Source organism: Ixodes scapularis, unplaced genomic scaffold (genome assembly GCF_016920785.2).
Source record: "Ixodes scapularis isolate PalLabHiFi unplaced genomic scaffold, ASM1692078v2 PGA_scaffold5__190_contigs__length_132052651, whole genome shotgun sequence".
Lineage (NCBI taxonomy): Eukaryota > Metazoa > Arthropoda > Arachnida > Ixodida > Ixodidae > Ixodes > Ixodes scapularis.
Genome location: NW_024609880.1, coordinates 120640755 through 120665558, shown reverse-complemented (window position 1 = coordinate 120665558; position 24804 = coordinate 120640755). Strand labels below are relative to the sequence as shown.

Here is a 24804-nt window from a genome sequence, read left to right as displayed (position 1 = left end):
ATGTCATGCCAGGTCCTACGGTATTAAACTTGCAAGCAGTGGGATTCATCGCCTGACAAAATAAAGAAGGAAACACACCCACCCAATTTGAAAAAAAAGAAGGTGGGAGAGCGTGACTTTTGTAACCGGGCACAGCTGAGTTCTTCTTTTTGCAACAAAAATAAAAATAAATTTTGATTCTTCCAAGAATCACGTAATCGGTGAAACTATATAAAGCGAACACGTCTGCCGATATTTCAACTACGTTTGAAAGGTCGATAACGATGCTCGCCCTGAAACATTTTGTGTTCTGTCTAAGCGTTTCTGCGGCGTACGCCGAGGTAGAGTTCCAAAGTTGGGAGAGACCACCGGACAACAATCCTGACCTGAACAGGAAAGGCCTTGGCCCGATGCAAGATGCATGGGAGGTATGATTTATTTTCACCGGGTATATCAATTTTTGTAACGATATTAGCCATCTGCCTTGTCATGAAGCGATTGTTGTTTTAGTCGAGATCCTGTTCATATTAGCAAGGAGATACTTCCGGATGACCTTAGGAATACATGTTCCCGAATAATGCCCCTGCTGAAAACAAACCCCATTGCGTAGTAAAACGATTGCAGTCAATTGCCTCAAAAATTTATATCCGGAGACCGTTAGTTACAATTTGTTTTTATTTTTATTTTTCACTAACGTTTTGCGCGACGTCTGAGCGAAGTCTGAGCCTTCGGAAATGTGTAGTTTTGAACCGTTAGAAAAAACACACCACACATAAGCTTTGTTCTTTTTTTTTTTTGCAGCGGATGGGTGTATTGGTTTTTTAGGTGGCACGAATTTCCAAGGATGATAAAAGAAAACGTGATGACAATAATTCTAAGTCAAAAGCGAGCTGAATGAAGAGTACTGTATGAGGCTAAAACAAAGTTCACATTAACTGAAGGGCGCGTTTGTATCATTGACTGGCAACAGAAAGAATAACACAAACGCTGGACGTAGTCCTTTGTCCCGAGTTTGTTCTATTCTTTCTGTTTCCAGCTAAAATACCGCTGCCATTGTTCTTACTTAATATCAAAATTGATTGTTCGTCCGTTTCTTCCAACAATTTTGTTTATTAATGTTACGTTTACAGGCACGCGCATTGATTGTAAGCCTTTTTAGTGTGCTATTTAGTCCCTCATCGGCTATACCTTGGTCACTTTTACTGTTCTGGAGAGTCAATGGAATGTTTTCACTCGTAGAGGACCTGGACGAAAGTGCAGCGTGCACTGTGACGACGTTGATCACAATTTATTATGAACGCAACAAACTTTTGTCTGATAGTCTTCTTACCTTTAGCTTAGTTTTGAATAAAACTGTCTTCACATTACGGAATTATTCATACATACAAAGCTAATCCAGAGGACAGCATTTAATTTACGTAAAAACTTACAGAAAAATATTAATACATTTACAGACAATCAAGAGTACGGCGAACCAGACCTACTATCTCATTTATAGTAGCGGATTGGGGACCGAGGCGTATTACAGAACTTTTAAATGCATCCAAGCGCAAACAAGTGACCTCAATCAAACATTGAAGAGTGCCAATTACACATCAAAATGGTACCACCCAAGATCTAAAAAAATGTAAGCATTTCCATTGTTTCATAATGTCCTCAACATAAACGGTTTATTAAAATGTCTAACCATTTATACATGGCATTTTGGTGTCCACTGAACTTTCCAAAAACCAATAATTATCCGCTTAGGAATTCTACTGAAGTACGATAGAGTGCTTGAATAAGTTTATTCTTTAGTCACTAACTTGGTATATATACTATTTCAAACCGTATGCTGGGGCTTAAAAATAAGATGCATACAATTATGCATACAATAAGATGCATACATATTATAAAAAAGCTTTTGATAATACGATAGGATTATTATTATGGCAAAATAGTGACATCGCCTTAGTCCCGCGTATGCACTTGCGCGGACCATAAATGGGATTGCCGTTATAAATACACATGGCAACAATTTATTTCGACGATAATGTACAAGCTGCGAGAACAAGCAAATCCTAATTATACATGGCAGGATTAAAGAAACATGTAACAGACGACGATAATAATCCCTGGAGAAGGGGTACAATTAAGGGGGACAAACGACAAACAAAAGTCTCGAAAACACCAAAGACGTGATAAAACCCGTCTGCTCTACTGACGTCTAACTCCTGGTTAGCTCAGTTATTAGAGCGCTCCACTCAAAATCGAGAGGTCCCTGGTTCGATACCAGGACAAGTCGGATTTTGTTCGGCCGAGCACCAGTCACCAAGCTGTGTTTTGGAGATATGTGTTTTTCCTTTTTCCCCATTGTTTCACTTCTGCAAGAATTGTTGTCGCCATTCTTGTCCAGCTCGCTTGCACCTTTGCATTGATTGCATTTTTAGCACGTAACAGACACCGCTTTCGTCAATAAAAAAGGCGCTTCGACAAGCCAAATACAGTGTGGAATGTTCGCAAAATAAGCAACAAGAGCTGACAAGATATATGCTCTCACAAAAACTGTATCTCATGCGATCTTCGGGACATTAGCATCATGTTACGTGGTATCTAACGAACAAATAATAGAAAATATGCAGATCAGTGACTCGTGCTGAATCGTTTATTAATAACGTTATTTCTTCAGCATGTTTTCCATCATTTCCTTCTTAGGGACTATATGGAGATGAAAACGGCCCGTGATATATTCAAACGTAGCTTTTGACTCCCGAAAATGATTTTATTGTGTTTATAAAGCTCATAAACAAGAAATAATGCGTGTAAACGTGGGGGGGACAGAGAGTGAGAGAGCCTCTGGAGCACCACAAGCGCGTGTTACGTGCGAGCAATTTTTGTATCGCGTTCCACACGGCGGCATGTGCTTCCAGAACACCTCTGTTTTCCTGCAATAGACCGATCCATAGCGTCCTTTATACTGACAAAGCCTGGCAGATCGCCACGATATGCAGCCGCCGAAAGTGAAAAGGTAGAGCGGCAGACAAGAGGCATGTAAGCGCGCCCCGCTGCGGCGAGACGCCGAAACGCACTTGTCCCGAGCTTGCAATGTCCGCTTCTGCTTCTCGCGTTCCTAGGGCTACCGCTTCTTTTCTCGTCGGGTTTCAAAACCATGTTTCGGGTCCTCGCCGCTGCAAAACCTGATCGCTGTCTACATGCTCCCTGGGAAATACTCTGTGCTACCAGATTCTCGCGCTCCATATCTGCGCCCGGGCACTGGGGGTGCCAGTGTCTGTCTCCCTCGTGGAGGTTATAAGCAAGGCGCTTCGTTCCTCACCCAGAAGGTGTAAAAGTTGGCTCCGTCATCGAACTGCCAAGCGTTGTGAGTATATAGGAGGCTATGACCGATCTCACCAGCCAGTTTGACTACGTCACCATTGTGGCATTGCATCGAGGGAACTTTAGTTTTTCAGTACGTGCCCGAACCTGGCTGGAGCTCTGCACGTTAAGGTGGCTTCACGCATGCGCCGAACGCCTGGTGAGATGGGTCTGTTCCGTTCGGAGCGCTCATAAGATACATTGGCAAAAAGACAAGGTGGTGTGGTGCAGTGCATTCTGTTGCCGGCGCTCGCAGCGATCGGTCGATAGGATGGCGAGCTCCGACGGAGCGATAATAACGGCCGTAGCCGCCCGCGGTATCTCGTCTGCTGATGATTATAAGATACTTCTGCCTTCTCTGCCTCCTGAAGCAGCCACTGTGAATTCTGTTTTTCTACACTGCGACGTAACCGGCCGTCCGTACCGAATTGAGGACTTTCGAGAAGAACTGCAACGACTGCAAATCCTCGGCGACGTGGCGTCTTTTGGCGCCTATCAAATGAACCACGTGTGGCTCGTCGCCTTCCACTCTGCGTCAACGAGGAACCGGCTGCTCGCCGCCAAGGAACTAACTATCAAAGGCAAGCGATGTATCCTCATAGACCCGAAGAACTCGGAAACCTGTCTGAAACTTCACTGGGTACCTTATCACGTCCCTGACGACACAGTTCGACGAGCACTGGAGCCATATGGCAAAGTACACGAAGTAACCCGTGATACGTGGAGAGCCCAAGGTTTTCAAGGAGTTTAGTCAACAACAAGACTTGTTCGGATCACTATGAAGGAAGGCGTCAGTAAAGAAAGCGTACCGCATCAACTGCGTTTCTTCGGCGGCTCTGCACTCGTCCTAGTGCCCGGACGAGCCCCGCTCTGCCTCCGGTGTAAGAAGACCGGCCACATCCGAAAGGACTGCCGCGTCCCCCGTTGTGACGATTGCCACCGCTACGGCCACACAAGGGAAAACTGCGTCAAATCTTACGCAGTGGCAACGGCCGGACCACTTCCGGACGAGAACACCGACCTTATTATGGGCGAAGCAGAAGCCGAGCTAGCTGCCAGTGCGAACGCCTTCGTAAGGACGCTTCCTGGAGCCCCGAGGATTGCCGAAATGCCGACGTCTGGAACCAGGGAACCTTCTCCACAGGTCGAGCTCCCCTTGGATGCTCCCTCTTGGGAACCACAACAAGGTGGCATGGAGGCGTCTGTTACAACACTCGGGAAAGAGTCGCAACTTACAGCCAAGATACCAGAGCCAGATGGTGGGTTCTCTGACAGCGAAATGCGGGACGAAGCCATGGTAGCGGGAGCCGCTACACCAACCAAACGACCGCACGAGCAAGACCGAAGCCCTGGGGCAGAGGACGGTATGCCGACCCAACAGCGGTCGAAAGTGGTCACGCCGTGTCGCGGACGGCGCAAACCGCCCACGCTCCGTGCGGCCCTGGACAACCGCCTCGAGACGGACTCTTAGCACGGAACCTGGCACGAACCTTCTACCGCGGCTCGTAGTGAGTGCTTTTCCTTGCTAGTTCGAGTGCGTCAGTATAGGTTTTTAGGTTTCCTATCTCTTTCTTAGCTAACAAATGAAACAACGGTTTAATGTATTAACGCTAAACTGCATCAGCCTAATTGTGCGGAAGAGAAAACAATGGGTACTCAACGAACTACTGAAAAGGAATGCCGATATTGTGTTCTTACAGGAGACGAAGCTCGCCTCCGATTTACAGGTACTGTACAAGAAATGGCTTCGTTTTTTGAGAGACACTTCAGTCTTTTCCATTCTAACGCTGTCGCGTACAGCGGGGGAGCCGCTCTTCTCATTCGAAAAGATAAAGCTTTCACGCTACTTCCCGAGTGGGAAAGTGATAAGAGTGGAAGGATCTGTGCAGTAGATATGCTGTTTCACGGTGATATCTTTAAGCTTGTTTGTGTGCACACACCAAATGCGCCAGCCGACCGCAAATCGTTTTTTATCAATTTACGGGAATATTTAGATACGCCTGCAAAGACGATATTGGCGGGAGATTTCAATTGTGTTTTAAAGGCACGAGATTGCTCCAAAGGGCTAAAATCGAACTCCAGTGTCGTAGAGTTGAATAAACGACTGCGGGATTTCGATCTTCAAGATGTGACAGAGGTGGTGGCAGCACCGGGTCTAGAATATACCCATTGGCAGGGCACTTGTCACGCCCGTCTCGATCGGGTGTACGCTTTAAGTGAATGCGTGGCGACTGCTGACGCATACTCGGTTACCCCTGTTGCCTTCTCCGACCACGCAGTCGTTTCGGTCTGTTTAGGAAGAGCAAAGCGTAAGGAAAAAAGAGCCTCGAGCTGGAGCTCCTGGAAAATGAATGAAAGCCTTTTAGAGGATGAAACTTTAATTAAGCAAATTAAGGACGTCATCCGGAATACAAGCGAAGTAGGCGCGGTAGATGCCGTCAGCTGGGAATTGCTCAAAGAAGAGGTAAAGTTAATTACTTTCCGGTTCAGCCAAGAAAAGGCTGCACGAGCGCGAGCAGAGAGACGCTCGCTAGAAAATACTCTGCGAATCTTAGTTCGTGAAGAAAACCATACTCCCGGAGTATTCGCGGAAGACATTCGCGAATGCAAATCGAAGCTGCTCTCGCTTCTAGAGGAGGAGTACCAGGGAGCGATGGTGCGATGTAGGCTGCAAGCGCTACAGCTCGAAGAAAAACCGGTTCAAATCTTCAAAACTAAAGAACCTTTACACGCACGCCGCAACCAAATAACATCGCTACGGGCTGGAGATGAGATTCTGTCAGAGCAAGAGCGAATAGAAAAAGAATTGGTCGCCACGTTCACAAAACTACTGGGAGGGCAAAAATATGGAAGCGGGACCTGTTTCGAGGGATTCTTGAAAGTTATGCCTAAAATTCCTTCAGAGATCTCGGAAAGAATAAACAGTGAAATTACGGAAAAAGAAATTGAAGAGGCGATTAAAGCTCTTAAAGTCAGGAAGTCACCGGGAAATGACAGCCTAGGATCACTGTATTATAAAAAGTTCACGAATCTGCTAGTCCCGCTGCTTCGGGCTGTCTAACAAGACATTTTAAAACGCAATTTGCTGCCTCCGTCGATGCGACAAGCATTGACTGTGCTTATCCCAAAGAAAAACACTGCCTCCAGTGTCACTAGTGTGGACAACCTAAGACCAATCAGTCTACTGACCACAGACTACAAAATTCTGGCGAAAATTCTTACCAAACGTCTGGAGGTGGGATTAAGCGGCATCGTAGGAGAGCACCAGCCCTACAGATTTAAAGGCAGATCCATCACTGCAAACGCGCACACAATGAGAATCGTATGTGAAACAGCGGAGGCGGAACAGTACCCAATTGGAGTACTGCAAGTAGACCTCAGCAAAGCGTTTGACAGAGTGTCACACTCCTTTCTTTTTGCGCTTCTTGAACGATGCCGCCCAGGAGAAAGGCTATAACGAAGTACATAAACATTTGTTACAAAGACATCACAACTGGGCTGTTAGTGAAAGGACAACAAACTGCCCCGATAGAGGTCAAATCGTCAGTTCGGCAGGGATGCCCGATGTCGCCTTTGTTATTTGCTCTATATTTGGAACCTCTGTGTAGATCAATCATGACCGATGTCAATATTTCTGGTGTTAATCTAGGTTCCGAGCCGACCAAAATATTAGCCTACGCAGACGACGTCGCTTTGATCTGTTCGTCGAAGCTAGAGCTGGAGCTGGCTTTGAATCATATAAAGGACTTCTCCAAAATATCAGGAGCAGCCATGAACACCTCTAAATCGACCGGATCCTGGCTTGGCCCGTGGACGTTCAAACCAGAGGAATATATGGGAATAAAGTGGTCTTGCTCACTCGATAATTACCTCGGTATTCGACTGGCGACGGAATCCCTGAGCACTGGCCATGAAAGCATCCATTTAAACAAGGTTAACGGGAAAATGAACGAATGGTATGGAAGACATCACTCTCTTTTTAACAGAACGTTTGTCTGTAATTCTGTCTTTTTCTCGAGTGTATGGTACGCGGCACAAATCATACCATCCCGGCAAGGAGAGATCCATAAATTCCACAGACTCTGTGCCACGTTCATCTGGCAATCTTTATTTGAACGAATGCGTAGAACCAATTTGTTTCTGAGCCTGTTCAAAGGGGGTTTGGGGCTCGTGAACCTAGAGTTAAAAATAAAGGTTCAACGCTTTCTGTTTTTCCGGGACCAGATTAATCCGGTGTCAACACGAGCGCTAAAACGTCTAGGGGGACGGTACTTGCCCTCCTGGATAGTGAGTACGGAAGAAGCCTCAATGAAAGCACCAGTACTCAGATTTTATAAAGAAATTAATGAGGCGATCCACTTCTTCCACGCCAGGTTTTCCTGGGACTACCTAGTCCAAGTGAACAGAAAAAGGCTGTATTGGGATACTGTTGACTTAGTCATTCCACCTCCAATATACCGCCCCCCCCCCCCCCCCCCCCCCACCGGGAAATTCAAAAGGATCGAGTGTATTAAAAAAATTGCGTAAATACCCTGTAAAAACAAGCATCAAAGACTTCTTCGTAAAATTTCATGTAGAAGTGCTGCCTGTTAAAACATGGCTTGAGAGAAAAGGGTTCTTTGTAGCATGGTCGACCAATTGTGCACTGTGTCCTTTCCCGAAGACTTTGCAACACGTTTTTCTGCTCTGTACTAATGCGGAAATATTCTGGTCTGACCTTCGAAATGCTTTTAGCATCAGTGCACAGTTGAACTGGAAGACCTTGAAATATCGTCAAGTGGAGACGGATGAAAATAAAAAATGCACAGAAGTGCTACTGCTGCTCGGGTTGCACGCCATCTGGAGATCTCGAACGGACCACACGCTGGTGTTAGAAAAGGGCAAACCTGCTTGGCACCACTTTGTTGACAACTTTGCATACACCAGTAGCCTCCTGGAACACACTGAAATGCCGGGTTTTGAGGCATGGCCAGCGATGGAAGTCGCTCTAAGAAAGTATATGGTAAAAAGAGGAACATTTAAGCGCTAGACATTGTATAATGTTCAAACCTCTATGTGAATGTGCCGGGTTATGCATATGTATTAACGTCTAATTTCCTGCGAGTGCTCTTTGGCCAATGTGGCCCTCTGTAATGCTTTTAATATGTAAATAAACACATTTTACAAAAAAAAAAGAAAGTTGGTGTGGTGCAGTGGTTAGCATATCTGACCGGTAATTATGAGGCTACAGGTTCAAATCATGACGCCCTCTGGGGTTTCATATTTTGGGCAGCTACATAACAATTTCATCAGATCAGTACGGTTCATTTTGTATAAAATTTCGACATATGATCTTCGGATGTTCTTGAATAACATAGTGAGTATAGGACACTGATCCCTTTATTATAACTGGGCGCTAGGTCTGTATCTTGATTGTGTATCGGCGGATGCACCGTGAAAGTTCGTGTGTTCCTCGCGCACCTCGTACGTTTGTTTACCCCCGAAACGGAATCACGTGCTTTTGTATTTCGCTGTTCTCAACCAACGTCGCTATTTGATTGGTGTGATCCTCTTTGCGCTGTATTACGCGAGCGGCGCATTTTGGAACCCTTGCCCGCCATACTAAGTCTATAAGTTTGACTTGGCACAAGCGAGAGAAAACACGCCCCAGTCCCCTGAAATATTGCAATATTGCTGCATGAATGGAAAAAAAAGAAGAATGAGGGATGTCGAATAATTTGTTGATTTGTGGCCAGGTCTTGCAGTATAGGAGGGACGGTGCCTTGTTATTGGGAGCACACATAAGTCGACAAAACCAGTTCCCTTCCGCTGCTACAGTCGGCTTCAGCACCTTGGTCAACCGCCTAGTGACTCGATAGCACGACGCAACCTCCGGCGACGCTAATCTGGAAAAAAAAAATACTGCGCTCGGTTTCCAAACCCACGAGAGACAAGGTAGTACTACTACAAGCGGCGTCACTCATAAGACGGGTTGACAGTTGAGGGGTACTGCGACCTTCAATTCTTTTAATTTTCTTTCTAAAATAAAAACTAGCGCGGAAGCAAAAGTGGTTTCATGTTTGCCTGCGCTCTTTCCTCTCTCCCTCGTATCATCCTCGTTTTGCGCTTCAAAATCTCAATACGTACAGTCAACTAGCCCGCCAGAGGATCTTAATGACAAAAATGATCTCACGAAATAAACTTCCCAATGGAAAACTGTGTTATTTATACCTTCTTAAATATAAAAATCTTCGCATACGTGGCACGTTCATAGAAGAAGCATGTGCAGAGTTTTTAGGGCTAATAATCTCACGGTTCTAACACAGTTTCCAAGAATAGTCGGCTCGCTAATTTTCAGGTGCCTGTGTCTATTTTATTTTGGATGGTATTGCTTTTTTTTTAAAATGCAACATGCCCTATTTCATAATAAAAACAAACAGCTGTTAACTTAAAAAAAAAAATCCTAGCTACGCGTTTGTACAGATAAGCATTAAGTCTATCACATATTGCTGAAATAATTTTCGTTAGTCTGAAAATAGGCAAACTGCTAAATGTTAGCTTTTAATCGACTTTTGCTTACCCCTCATATCCCTGAATTTTCAATTTTAGATGGACTAAATACAAAATGTCTCAAATATTTACCCGACCTTACTATTTTCCCGTAAATTTACACCAAATCTCTTGTATGTAAACAAGATTTCTGCAAATAGTAATTCATCACTGCTTGTGCGACAGAGAATCAAGTACCCAATATGTTCAAGCTGTAAAGCAAAAGGATTATAGCATTGAAAATGCTATGCATCTGGGTACGTATCTTATATTTTTTGTAGTAATAATTAACGCTAACATTGTCATCGCGCGACTTTTGGCAAGCGCTGTGCGCGAACCAGTTGTTGCCGGGACGCGCACCATAAGTTCAGGAGCTATTTATGAATTTATTAACCATAGTTTTATTGCCGAGTTGCTAACGGGCCATCCGCTGACTGACAATGAAGGTCTTAAGTTTTTATTGTCTCTCCATTGATTTAGTTAACCCTACATATGTTAAATGCTGAGGCAGCGTGCAAGTATTTTTTATATTTGCGTAGAGGGTGGGTTTTGCTGTGGTTTACTACAGTAGCATGTTTATTTATATAACTTCTGTAGATGCAGAGGGGTTAATATTAGTTTAAATAGACGCCACTGAGCTGATTTCTATATAACTTTTGGCGGTACATATAAAACCGGTACACTTAAAACCAGCACGATATCGCTGAAAATATGTCAGTCCCTCACACTACCAAAATGTTGCCATACAAACCATCATTCTGGTTTGAGGTGTAACATCTTGTTAATCATGTATACGACTACATTGAAACGATTCAACATATTTTTGCTATATATGTTGAAGTCTCTGTTTTCAAAATGTACGCATGTTCAGTTATATACAACCCATGAAATAGTTACGGTCTTTTTCTATGAGATTGTACTTCCTTATGTTATGAAATTATTCGTGAAGGTTTGATTATACATGTATAAAAAGGCAATGTGTAATGTACATTTGAAACTGTTCTCGCATTAACCGAAAGCCAATAAATGTTCCCAGATTACCTAAACGTGCAAGCATTTTTTATAATAACGTCGCACCGCAGGAGTTGAGAGCAATAAAATGGTGGATGTCTGCTATTAAAGCAATTCGTGTTACCGTCTAGGAGTTTTTGTTCGCGGGTGCTTGACGTGCGCACAGCGGTGGTGGTATTTTTTTAATTACAGTTCCTTTCAATCTTCACAAGCTGTCGCAGGACTTAAGTATTGTGCTCGGTTTGACTCTCCTCCTTTAAGACCTCCCCAATTCAAAGCCAAGGCCTAGCGCATAAAGAGTAACTTTTGACAAACGCGGGCAAGCTGGCGCTCCTCGCATAATTTGAGACGTACCATTCTTGCTGGAGTGCTTGTTCAGCGAGAGCACGATTCGTAACAGCGGTCTCGTGTTACTTTGTAAGTTGAAGTGTAAGCGGATAATCGATTACTGTTTATTTCTTAAATCCTTCTTGCAATTACTTCCATTCCCTACGTAGTTTACGTGTAGGGTATGGGGAACAAAAAGTATCTAATACTAAAACCTGGGGTAAGAAGCTATTAGATATTTGTAGTAGACAGAAGAAAAACGAGTGGCAGTTAACTTCTAATGTAAATGCTATGTAGAAAACTTTTTTATTTCATTGTTAGTGGGGCCGTGCACGTGAAAGATTTCTGCCACCAACTTCCACGAACCACAAAGCTCAATGGCGTCTTCACCTCGGTACATTGGTTCGACGGCCTTAGTCTAAAGGCTCTGTTATACTTCAACGTTGGGCGAAGCGAACGCAGCGTAGCGCAGAACGCGCTCGTTTCATTGGACGGCGTGGAGAAACTCGATATCTGCGACCAATCAATGTCGTTGTGCGCTGCGCTTTGCCGGGCTTGCTACACTCGACGTCGGAGTATAACAGGGCCTGAAATGACCAGCGCAATACACTATTTTCAAACGTTCACTGCAGCAGGATTGGCCGTCGCCATTTTTTGAGCACGAAGCGTGGGATTTAATCCGCGTCCTCGCCGAACGCTGACGAAGCGCTCGCGTTTAATATGAGCTGAGAGCACGTGCTCAAAAAACGGCGTACTAAGATAGTTGACCCAGCAGCTATAAGTGTGCAAGCTTTAAAAGGGTTCCCTTATTCTTGGGTACATTCTCATTTTCTTTGTTCTTTACTTGTTATGTCTCATTGCTGACACCATTTATTGTTGACTGCAAATTTAGCTGTTTGTGACATTTAATTTCTCATTTTCCACTGTATTACCTTGGGCGTTAATGCCACACGCCAGGTTCGGCCTAAAACCCGTTCCGTGCGCACGGTATTGAGCTCACAATGTACCACTTAATTCAACAACAAAAAATACATTTCTCTAATCTTTTTCTCCCAAGACCAGCCTCAGCGTAAAGCCCCATCAAGAAATGGATCCTGCTATAATCTCGATTTCGACTCCACATGTGAAGTTAACGGCTGCGCCGTAGATCACAAGGAATGTTGGCGAGGACCCTTGAGTCGACATTCCGAAAAATACGTGTTATTCGACAATTCCTTTTGTTATATACTGAGATCACTACTAAGCCACTTTGGCTTTGAATGTAAGTATAATGAAATGATGTGTACACACACGGCCATTTATATATATATATATATATATATATATATATATATATATATATATAAAAACGCTTTCGAGTCGCCAAAAGAAAGCTATTTCATTTGATAAATAAGTGGCTCCAATCCACGCTGTGAAGGACAGCGGAGCTGTGGTATCACCTGCAAAGATTGCCCACTGCACGATGCACCAACTCGTGTTTACAAACAAAAGGGAGCGCCCCTAGCGGACGCCACCGGCACCGCGCATGCGCGATGGTGTCCGGCCAAGAAGCTCGCCGTCCCCCATAAACAAACCATTGGAATGCGATGTTGTTGTATTCGGTGTGAGTCGCCTTGCCCTTTTTCGTGCTCGAAATGTTGATTCTATGTCTTCCTGGCAATGTCTTCACTACTTAAGTGGCGTCAACGAAATTATCGAGGCTCGTTACACCGTAAAACTTCGCGTGAATGATGTGACACGCGGCGATTCATTCTGCGTGGACGCCGCAGAATGTACGCTAAAGCCTGATTCGCATGATGAGATTTCGCTCGCAATTTTCAGTCGCGACGTTGCTTGAGCGGCAAAAGCGTGAACCGCAGTTGCGATGGTCGACGTCGATACTGAAAATCGCAAGCAAAATCAGACCGAGTGACTCAGGCCTAACAAGTGGGTGATGGCCAATGGTAAGAATTATCAACATCTTGTATCTACTGTTTACATCGAGTCTGCTTACCAACGTTCAAACTTAAGTCTGTTGAGGACTGCACTTACGAATCGCAAGTACCGGGACAGCATTTGGTCTACGGGCTGGGATCGTCTAAAGGCCGGTTCAGACACTTGCGTTTGAGTGCGTTTGACTGCGTTGCGGCGAAAACCGAAAGCCAGTCACCGGCACATCTGTGCTTCGTATGAAGCGTGGAATCCAATTCAAGGAATCTTCTTGGCACGCGATAAAAGCAGCAGGGATCTCCTGGTGTCTCGCTGCGGCAACACTGTCAAACGCAGTCAAGCGCAACTGTGTGAACCGGGCTTAATAGAGCAGACGACAAGCAGAAACGATTGAAAGAGCAGACGACAGTTCGAACGATCAGGCTTCCGTTTGAACACGAAGACGCACTGAACGTAGTCTGCAGGTGGTGCGTACAACTTGACGGTTTTCCGGCGTTCATGTTGGAACAAAACAAATAAATCTGATGACCACAAGTATCTGTGACTTCAATCCAAAGTGCTTCCCGCCGAAACAATCGTGGTCCGACGGCGTCTGGTTTTTCCTTTTCACGTCACATATCCACGTTCTCGGACGAACCGAGCACATAAAAACTGACCTTCAAACCTTTGTTGACTCTTCTGGTACAGCCCCAGCCGTGTCGTTTTGACGAGAAGGCAGGTTTTTGTCTGGTTCCTTTCAAAACAACGCAAGAATACACGTCTCCCATGGAGACTTTTGCCCACAGCACCAGACCGGAAGTGCGCCCGACGCGCCACCACCGCGCCTTGACGTAGCAGAGATGAGTTCGTGTATATAAGACCATTTTATGGGAAAGCATTAAGTGTCCTATGAAGCAAAAGCCGGCGTTGCCTGTAACCCTCTGTAGCAGCGAAACGACAGCTAAATCCCCTTAAACAGCGACAGGTCACGTGGCTCTATAGCAAGGGCGTAATCGTTGCTGAGGAGCCAGCCGAACCACTGGCGGCGCAGCGGGTTGGTGGGGGGGGGGGGGGGGGGGGACGCGGGTATGCGGAGTCAACCGGTACTTTAATGTCGTCCTAGACGTGCTCTGGTCGTCGTCCTAAACGTTGTCCTCTAGGTCTTGTTCTAGACGTTGTCCTACATGTCATCTTAAGGTGGTCCTGGAGGTCGCCCTAAAAGTCGTCCTAGACGTCGTCCTAGACGTCGTCCCCTAGGCGTAGTTCTCAACGTCGTCCTTAAGTTCATGCTAGACGTCGTCCTTGAGGACGTCGTCCTAAACTTTCATACGTGTAGAAACATTGCTCGAAAACATTTCACCCGGAAGACTATTACTCTCTCCGTGCCCGGTGGATTGCCCGAACCACAAGAAACGTGTAAACCGCAAAAAAGGTAGACGCTTAAATAGGATTGAATGGCCCCTTTAAATGGATAAATAAACGTTTCGATCAATCAATTAAACGGATACTGCAACAAAATCTGGACGCTTATTTCTTGCTCTATTCGCGTTCAAGGGAGCAGCATCACATCAGACACACTTATCTTTTGATGAAAACGACAGAAAAAAGAATTTTAAAACAAATTGAACGATTAGCAAGGAGCACCTGGTGGATGTCGCTTACGCCTCGTTTGTTTTGCCTGTCTAGGAACCTTCACTGGCAGTGACGAGAAATAAGGAATTGTACTAGACCGTTTCCGCGGACCGCTAAGCACCCGGATAGCGCTCCGTAATCCGCCACAAGACTTCGGACTATGCAGACAAGGCTGGCGGCGCGCATGCGCAGCTGCGGCGTTTTCTTCACTGGTACCGTAGCGGAGGAGAAAAACGGTTTACTACAATTTCCTAGTCTCGCCTCCGGCCATCACCAGAGAAGAGGGGAAGGAGGAACTCCCCTCTCCCCGAGACTCTCTCTTGTGTGTCCAAGGCATCGCTATTGTCCCTCTACAAGATTATAGAAGAATAACCCATTACTGAAAAATTGGCATAAAAGCAGCAATGGGGTTTGTTGCGGTGGCCCGATTTGTGGCGTGCTTCGGCCGCCTTGGTGGCTGAAACAGCTTTCTGTCTTTCTTCTTGGACCAAGTTTCCCGCTTTTACCACAGCCTCCGTTTTCTACATCATGATCAACATCCACCAGCTCGCCTGCGCGCTCACTGTTTTTTTTTTTTTTTTTTATTTAGGACATTTTTTAGACGTCAGCCCCTCCGCAGCTTTGCTCGTCCCAGACAATCTACGCCACAATTGTGGCAATGTCACGTGCTCTCCGCTGGCTGCTCTCGGAGCGCTTGCCAGAGTGGGCGTTTATAATGAAAAAAAAATACAGTCATCAGGCTCAAAATACAAAAGTGCGAATGTCATTTCTGAATATTGTGGATCATATTCAGCCTATTTCTGAACACGACGGCTAGATTTCATATTTCGTTGAAGTATCCTTTAACACAACTGATTGAAAGGTAGACCAAACGTTTCACCAGCAATTCTCCACATGAACGCCAAAACAACGCAGGAGGGGAAGATCTATTAAAATGTTTCGAGTATTCTTGTAAACCAACTTGCGTCCTCGAAGATTTAATAGAGTACAGCCGAATTCATCTCGTTAAATCTCCAGCTTGTTGTCTGTGTAGTACCTAAGGTTTCTAACACTGGTGACATAAGCAAGTTCAACAGGTTTGCAAAGACGGTCTGACCGGAAGTCGCTTGGAACAGACGTGGCACTTAATGTTTGTGCACAACCAAAGGGTCCGTACCAAATGATTGACCAAAACAAAAGTCAAGAGAACACTTCAGAAGCCCCTAAAAGTCATTTTTATACAGTTTGGATTTGACACGCGTGTAAAAAAAAAGTAAAAAAATTGAAACAACTCTGACGGCGCGAGATAAACTTTTTTTTCTTTCAATTTTGCGCGCAAAGTTTATGACGTCACGGAATGGTCATACGCTCTCTCAACCTGATCGTGATGGTCAAGCCGATCTACCTGTCTTCCACGCGCCCCAAAATGCCGAGACAAAATACAAGCGCAAAGGAGGCGACTACCGACTCAATCGCGTCTCGCACCGTCGATATTGCTCAAGTGTTTTGTTTCCTGTAACATAATTTTTCGACACGCATGACCCAACCTGACTAAAGTTTCTTTTTTTTTTTTTTTCTTGAGGACGACGACACAATGAAGTTCCAAAAATCCGATTTGTGAGCCAAAATACAGGTTGGCTGTTATAGACCACTTTCAAAAGTCACGTGACGATTGTTAGACGGCCGGAGCCACTGCACAATGGCGGAGCGACTGCATCGAGGAACGTGCAAGTCATTTTATATATAGCGAACGTCGGAGCGCGGCCAACACTACGAGCCGACGAGCGAATCAAACAGCGTCGAAATTGCAACGTCACTGCGATCATCACCTTTTCAGTGATGTGTTTTTTCCAGTGTGCCGTGACGTTGGGGTTTTACATGGTTAAAATCGCGCACAAAGAGACGAGGACAAACGAGGAAGGAACACAGAACACAGACAGGCGCGTTGGGGTTTTACTCCGCCATTGTGCAGGAATTTCACAGCTGCCAACAGAGTGCCGTATTTTTGAAAGGGGTCTATTCAACATCTTGGTTTGAAACAGCTCGACAAAACAAGGACAAAGCAAAGACGAGACCGACTACAGCATTGTCTTCTGTCTCGTCTTTACTTTGTCCTTGTTTTGCCGCGCAGTTTTAAACCAAGGTGCTCCATCAACCGACTAGCGCAAACATAGATTTCATCTAGATATTAAAAGTCGTTCCATTCCTAATGCCAACTCAAACATTTTTCGAGTTACGGGGCATCCAGGAAACCGACAATGAGTGAAAAAATGTGCCAAAGGTCGGGGTAATTCATCGAAGCAAAGGGCGAAAAGTGCAGAAAGTTTATTCCGACTTAACACAACTAAGGAATAAAAAAACAATAGACGTTTCGCTATCTATGCCTGTGGCATCTTCAAATGAACTGACACGAATGAGGCGAGAGCCCTCTTATACACAAGCGAAAGGCCAATAGACTTTCCAGCGTTTATCACCCAGGCTAAAAATGCCGAGTCATTGGAATGTGGACGCATACGCGTCGTCTGATATTCCCCAGAAGAAAGCAACTGCGCGCGCTCAGAACGCGTTACACAGCTTGGAATGGCAGCGCGCAGAAGGTGATTAGTGCAAGGATGTATACACATTTGCAAGTACGAGCTCTGGGAGCCGCCATCTTGCAGCTGGTGTGGATAAATTGTCTGATAGCCAAGGATTGCTGAGGCGTACCCGCAGTTTCCAGACTGGCGCCAAAAAAAAAAAGCGTTTTCAGTCTACAATGATCAGAGTAGCTTTTGAAGTGCGGCTGCTTGGAAACGTCCTTAGGATGCGTCGCTGTCGGGGAGGCAGGCAGGTTTGCACACTACCGCGATGTTCGCGCTATGCGGAAAACTTTTATACTCACACCAGGGTCTAGAGCGGCCCGTGTGAGATCAACGTTTCGTGAATATTGTCAAGCATTGCAAAAGGTCGAAGTAAAGCGTAAATCGTCTAAAGCGTAATTCGCCTAGATTCAAAGACAGGACCCACGCAGCCACGAACCTGGCAAAGAATAGTAGTTCTAACGCTTGTGTAGCTACCATGTTCGTCCAATGCTAAAATTAAAACATATTCCTATTGTGTTTATTTTTTTGCCCCGACGAAACTAGGAAAAAAAATAAAGACATAAGGTACGTAATCAAGGTAGCATTAGGTCGGAAAACAGAACTGGTTATGAAATATGTATGTATGAATCTCCTAGTCCGAAATTCATGGGCTATGAAGCTTGGAAATCTGAATTCGGTGCCACCCTGCTACAGCCAATTCGGTGCCACCCGGCTACAGCTTCTCTTTAAGAAAGGCCTGATATGAAATATACGACAGCTGATTGGCATAATGTAGTGCAACGCCCCTAATACAAGGATAGAAACAGTTTTCGTAGCTGAGACGAGCGATCAATTCGTTTGATCTTAGTAGTCTATTTCTACTTAGACGAAAACCAAGGATGAAAGATTAGGCTTCGGTTTTTCTGATATTATGACCAGCTCATTATCTTAACTCTACTTGTAGAAACCTATTCAACTGAGGAAAATAAAACTCCTTATTGCTTGTAGACCGGGGGAACAGACGGCGGCCATCGTGCTCAAGTTTTGTTTTGATTTTAATAATCGATCCTATATCGAAAGTGCGGCTTAATAAACTCGATCGGATTATAAACACCACGGCACCCGTGATATAGGGTTGCATTAGAGATCGCAAAAGCTCGCAAAAAAAGCTACACAGGGTAACATAAAGGTTAAACTCGCAAAAAAAATTCAATTGAAGTGCTCAGTACCCTACGTTTGAAAACATATGTAAACGATTACACCGTGTTTGTGAAAATAGAATCTCATTTTTATTTTGTTCCTATGCAAAGTTCTAAGGTGTTTTTTCGTTCTTTCTTCATTCAACATGCTGAAGTTGGGCGAACTTGTAATTATATTTTTACCTTTAAAACGTTTGTTTTTAATTTTTTATCATAAGCGAACTTTTATATTCTAAAATGCCCTTTGTGTTAAAATATCACTTTGTCTTTCTTTTTCAGCTTGTGAATTCTGGCTTAGGGAAGATTGGGTAAAGAAAAATTTGTCGATTCCGAAGTACAGATCGTAGAAAGTGAGAAAAAGAGGAGGAGTCTGGGAACAAGGATAGGACAACGTATTCGTACGATTCCTTATTTAAGAAACTTCCGTCCAGCTGCCGATACGCATTTCTTCTTAACTGCGGATATCCGGAATACCGAATTTATGACAAGGAAATCTGCGACAAGATGAATGAAGAAGAAAATGGTACATCGGGTGACACAAACGGAAGTCACTAACACAATAATGTCAGCAAACACGCTTCCCGGGTCTGTAACGAACCTTCCGCTCCAACCATCAACCACGTTCTTTTCGAGGTAGCCTTTGGTTGCTCCGTGAATGTGAACCGGTGCAGTATCTAAGGGAGCCATGCAAACTCTGAGAAAAGGTATTTTAGAAGAGCAGGAAGCAGCGCGACACTTTGCCGTCTGATATCTCGAGAAGAAATCTTACTGCCTGCATTTTCGAAAACTAAGACTAGTGATAAAAAAGCATACTTTACCACTGAATACCTTTGAAAGAATTGGTGTCGGTCTTATAACAATAAAAAGGTTTGAAAGTGTTGAAGCATTTTTTTACATACAATTTGTGGCTTAAAATGAGTTGCTGTGATTAAAACAAGGGGGGCTGCGTTTCTGCGGCTGTTGACTGCAGACTGCGGCCAAACGTCGAATTGCAATAGCATTACTTGTCTTCTACGAAGGCAACATGCCACTGATTAAGTTAGGAGAAAACTTATAGAGGGTCAGTGGCGCGGAGACTTGGGGGGGGGGGGGGGGGGGGGCGGGAGGTTAAAACTCCTCTTCCCCCCCTCCCCCTTTCCCCGAGAGCCGTTCTTTTTTTTTTTCTTGTTCTCTTCTTCCTAGACATTAAAGTTTGGTAGGGTGAGCGAAAAGAAGTAATTTCTGCCTGATAGTTGGGGACGTTTTCCAAAATTTAGTCTGCTCAATTCACTCGCTATCACCATCGGAGTGTGAGACATTTGTAAGAACATGCCATACCTCATTAGAGCAAGCAGCATACATTTGTAGTACTTTCTTTAGTACCACTGAAAAAGGGTGTATATGAAAATGGTTCGCATGGTAGAAAAATTAAAAAAAAAAAGATCCCGCGATTGCAGTGCAAATAAAGCACATCAGTGTGAATTTATCGAATGAAAATGTAAGCTATCTAAAGTAAAGAAAAAAACAAAAAAAAAAACAAGAAACTTAATTTTGTTTTGCCTATTAAAAATCAATGCTGGGCTATTTTGTGCGAAACCATTAATGACATAATATGCCAGTGAGGCGTTTATAAAGAATGCAACAAAGGTGTAATAAAAAATAAGAAAAATTTTCTTCGGTATCCTCTTCATTTCTTAAAATAAACACGGCATTGACCCAAAGATCATTTGTTGTTTACACGCGATCAAAGTATAGAAAATGTAGAATTTCGTTTCTATGCTCCCTTACTTATTGAACAAATCAGTATATATATTTATGAAACAAATTCACCACCTTATTATACCTCTGCACCTATTTACCTCGGTATTTGTTTACAAAGTCGTTTCGGCGCAAAATTCAAGTCTGGCGACCTTCAGATTCTCACTTTGCTTCATTTTGATTCAATAAATGTATATCTAATTCTAATGGATAAATAGACCGTTTTAGTGGATCGTACGCTATAGCTTTGCGTACGCAAGGAACTTGCGGGTCGTGAGCGCGCATGCGCAGAACGCAATAGAAGGGCTAGCGTATTGCGTACGCACGCAACGCTGGGGATCTTGCGTTGCGGGCTAGCGAGCTTTGCGGGAATCTCTCGATAGATCTCGGGCCCAACGAGAGCGCCAGTTTCAAGATGGCGGTTACCTCGACTGGCGCAGCAAGGACGACGTGGTGTTCTCGAACATTACACTCTCAGAAAAAAAGGTGTATTATTACACCCCTTGTCCCATATAATACACCCCAAAACTTCAATTCGACGTACAGCGCTTCTTAATCGAACAGGCGGCCCCAAAGTTTACGGGGGGCTTGATAGCCGTGTGGTACAACTTATTAAGATAGCTGATGTACGTATTATTGACTACAAAAAAGACTATCGAAGTTTTCTTGGCCGTACTGCAAAAGCTCCGTGTTTTCTTTCTTTAATCTTTGATACGTACTTTAGCAATTTAATAACTTATATCGCACCGTTATCAAGCCCCTCGTAAAATTTGGGGCCGTCTGTCCGACTATAGGGCGCTGTACGTCGAAATGAAGGTTTGGGGTGTATTATATGGGACAAAAGGGTGTACGGTGATACCCTTTTTTTTTAGAGTGTAGTGTTACGTTAAATTGCGCGGTGTTCTGCTCGGCAATTCTTTCCGGGACCTACCGCGGTCGAATCAGATCGCCGTGCAGCTGAAGGAGTGCACAGTGAAAATGTTCACCGCTCGCAATGTCCGTCAACGCTGCGATCTGCTCAACGCTAAGCCTACTCGTACACTTCATCGCCGACGGATGAACGATTCTTCAAGAAATCGCCGAAGTGGTCGCTATGCACGGGACATCAGTAGGTCATGGATTTCATGGCGCGATAGCATTGATGGAAGGTGCCGTTTCCACGGGACGATTGACGGAGGCTCCGTGATCGAATTTGGCTACGCACTGCGCTAAGTTAGCGCTACGTGAGCGCTCCAAGGAGCGCTCATGTGGCGCTTCCTAGCGCGTGGTGTGGCGCTCTGTTAGCTTGTTAAAACAGAAGTTCGGGCGAGTTGGTAGTTCATGACGCACGAGGACACAGCGCACCCGTAACAAACACTAGGACAACGTTCACAGTCACACCAAAAGAAAGGGACACTTACACAGCGCTGACTTCAACTCTTTGTATAGACGCTTTACACACGCGCCAAATTACAGCCGCCATTGCTGACCTTCTCTTGTCTCACCGAGATGCCGAGCAACTGAAACGGTAGTCGACGATCCTCTACAAAGGCCGATGCTTTAGAAAAGGACACAGTTGAATCTAATGTGGCAATAACCTGGCCTCCTATGGTAATGATGAAGTGAAATAAACGATATAAGAGGAAACAAAAACTGAAGGTCAGTTATGGTGGCGTCCATGCACAGCTGCTGCAAAGCGTCTATATTCCCGCCTTTTCTCTTCTTTCACGTCTAATGCATAACCTAGGCCTCATCTTTTTCTTTCTTTGCTAAAGGTTAACTGCAAAAGTTTTAAGCCAGAAATTGAAAATTAATTAAAAATTAAAAGGAAAATTAAATGAAAAATTAAAATTGAAATTACTGTGGATCAATGATGCAAAGCTAGGTAATCCAGCTCTTTTTGTGACAGCGCTATAGATGAATTACTAATACACCTGCCGTTTTGCCTGGCAATGTTCTGCGCTTCTATTATTTCCCTTGTGAGCTGGTCTCGACTCCTTGCCAACACCACACACTTGTCAAGTTCCGCTGTGCACCCACAGTCCCGAATGTGTATGCCAACATGTCCAGAGTTTTTGTTGATGGTGGACAGGTTGTGTTCTCTAAGGCGGTGGTTTAAACACCTACCCGTCTGTCCGATATATGTTCTTCCACAGGACAGGGGGAAGGAGTAGACCACATTTTCAGTGCATCGAACGAACTTATTTCTGTGATTCGTTGTGCAGGACGTCGGTGTTCTTGAAGGAGTGTTTACCCTCTTGCACAGGCTGTAGAGCTTGTTCGGAGCGGAGAAAATAACGTCCGTGCCTACTTTGTTTGCTATTTTTCTTGAGGCCATGAGAAAAATGATGGAGATATGGCACAATCACTGTTCTTTTTGCCCTGTCCCGAGGACTTTTCTTAAATCGCTCATCATGCTTAAATTCTCTGTAAAGTCCTTCCGCCACTGATGTTAACAAGGATGGTGGATATCCAGCGCGTTTTATATCTCGACACTTGCCCATCAAAGCTCCTTTGGATGGAATGGAAGCATGACTTCGTAAGAGAGTTCTTAAGGCACAACCGCGCTATGCCTCTCTTGACGAGTTTTGAATGCGCTGAGTTGAATGGCAGAAGTGGCTTCTTTCCCCTTGGCTCGTAAGTCCAGCACGTATGGTACGGTGACGTACAAAGGCGAAGATCTAAGAATCTCAAACTTCTTTTACATGGCAGTTCGTGGGTAATCTCCAATGGGTTCATGCACCTTTTGAAACTGTTGAGAATGTCTGGTACCAAGGCTGTCAGATTTTGGTCATCGGTGGCGAGGACAATTAAATAATCATCGACATATCTGAATACTTTTTTAACTTTTGACCCGTCGAGAGTTTGGTTTAAATTCCTGTCAAGGTGTGCAATATACAGGTCACTGAGGATAGGTGCAATGCATGAACCAATACATACCCCTCTCTTCTGTAGATACGTATGTCCATCCCAGGTGGGATGGACATACGTATCTACATACGTATCATACGTATCATACGTATCTACATACGTATCATACGTATCTATCCTCAGTGACCTGTATCTTGCACACCTTGACAGGAATTTAAACCAAAAGTCTCGACGGGTCAAAAGTTAAAAAATGTATTCAGATATGTCGATGATTATTTAATTGTCCTCGCCACCGATGACCAAAATCTGACAGCCTTGGTACCAGACATTCTCAACAGTTTCAAAAGGTGCATGAACCCATTGGAGATTACCCACGAACTTCCAAGTGAAAGAAGTTTGAGATTCTTAGATCTTCGCCTTTGTACGTCACCGTACCATACGTGCTGGACTTACGAGCCAAGGGGAAAGAAGCCACTTCTGCCATTCAACTCAGCGCATTCAAAACTCGTCAAGAGAGGCATAGCGCGGCTGTGCCTTAAGAACTCTCTTACGAAGTCATGCTTCCATTCCATCCAAAGGAGCTTTGATGGGCAAGTGTAGAGATTAAAACGCGCTGGATATCCACCATCCTTGTTAACATCAGTGGCGGAAGGACTTTTCAGAGAATTTAAGCATGATGAGCGATTTAAGAAAAGTCATCGGGACAGGGCAAAAAGACCAGTGATTGTGCCATATCTCCATCATTTTTCTCATGGCCTCAAGAAAATAGCAAACAAAGTAGGCACGGACGTTATTTTCTCCGCTCCGAACAAGCTCTACAGCCTGTGCAAGAGGGTAAACACTCCTTCAAGAACACCGACGTCCTGCACAACGAATCACAGAAATAAGTTCGTTCGATGCACTGAAAATGTAGTCTACTCCTTCCCCCTGTCCTGTGGAAGAACATATATCGGACAGACGGGTAGGTGTTTAAACCACCGCCTTAGAGAACACAACCTGTCCACCATCAACAAAAACTCTGGACATGTTGGCATACACATTCGGGACTGTGGGTGCACAGCGGAACTTGACAAGTGTGTGGTGTTGGCAAGGAGTCGAGACCAGCTCACAAGGGAAATAATAGAAGCGGAGAACATTGCCAGGCAAAATGGGAGGTGTATTAGTAATCCATCTATAGCGCTGTCACAAAAAGAGCTGGATTACCTAGCTTTGCATCATTGATCCACAGTAATTTCAATTTTAATTTTTCATTTAATTTTCCTTTTAATTTTTAATTAATTTTCAATTTCTGGCTTAAAACTTTTGCAGTTAACCTTTAGCAAAGAAAGAAAAAGATGAGGCCTAGGTTACGCATTAGACGTGAAAGAAGAGAAAAGGCGGGAATATACAAAGAGTTGAAGTCAGCGCTGTGTAAGTGTCCCTTTCTTTTGGTGTGACTGTGAACGTTGTCCTAGTGTTTGTTACGGGTGCGCTGTGTCCTCGTGCTCTGTTAGCGCTCCAGAAGCGCTTTGTTAGCGCTCTGTTAGTGCTACAGAAGCGCTCTGTTAGCGCCACAAAAGCGCTTTATTAGCGCTCTCACGCTCCTTGTGCCGTGCTTGCTGCTGCGGAACAGCGCGTGCACGGCGATTCCTTTGTTGTTTTTCTTTCGGCATTAAAAGAAGAGGAAGTAAAACAGCCACTCTGCAAGCAAAGGGTCGGGCAGGCGATCGAGAGTCATGGACTCTGAGGGACTAATTGGT

The 24804-nt window shown here is 44.6% G+C and overlaps 1 pseudogene; it reads left to right on the top strand.

The window, feature by feature from the left end:
- Positions 1 to 263: 263 nt before the first annotated feature.
- Positions 264 to 19033, top strand: LOC115323311 (annotated as a pseudogene).
- Positions 19034 to 24804: the final 5771 nt, after the last annotated feature.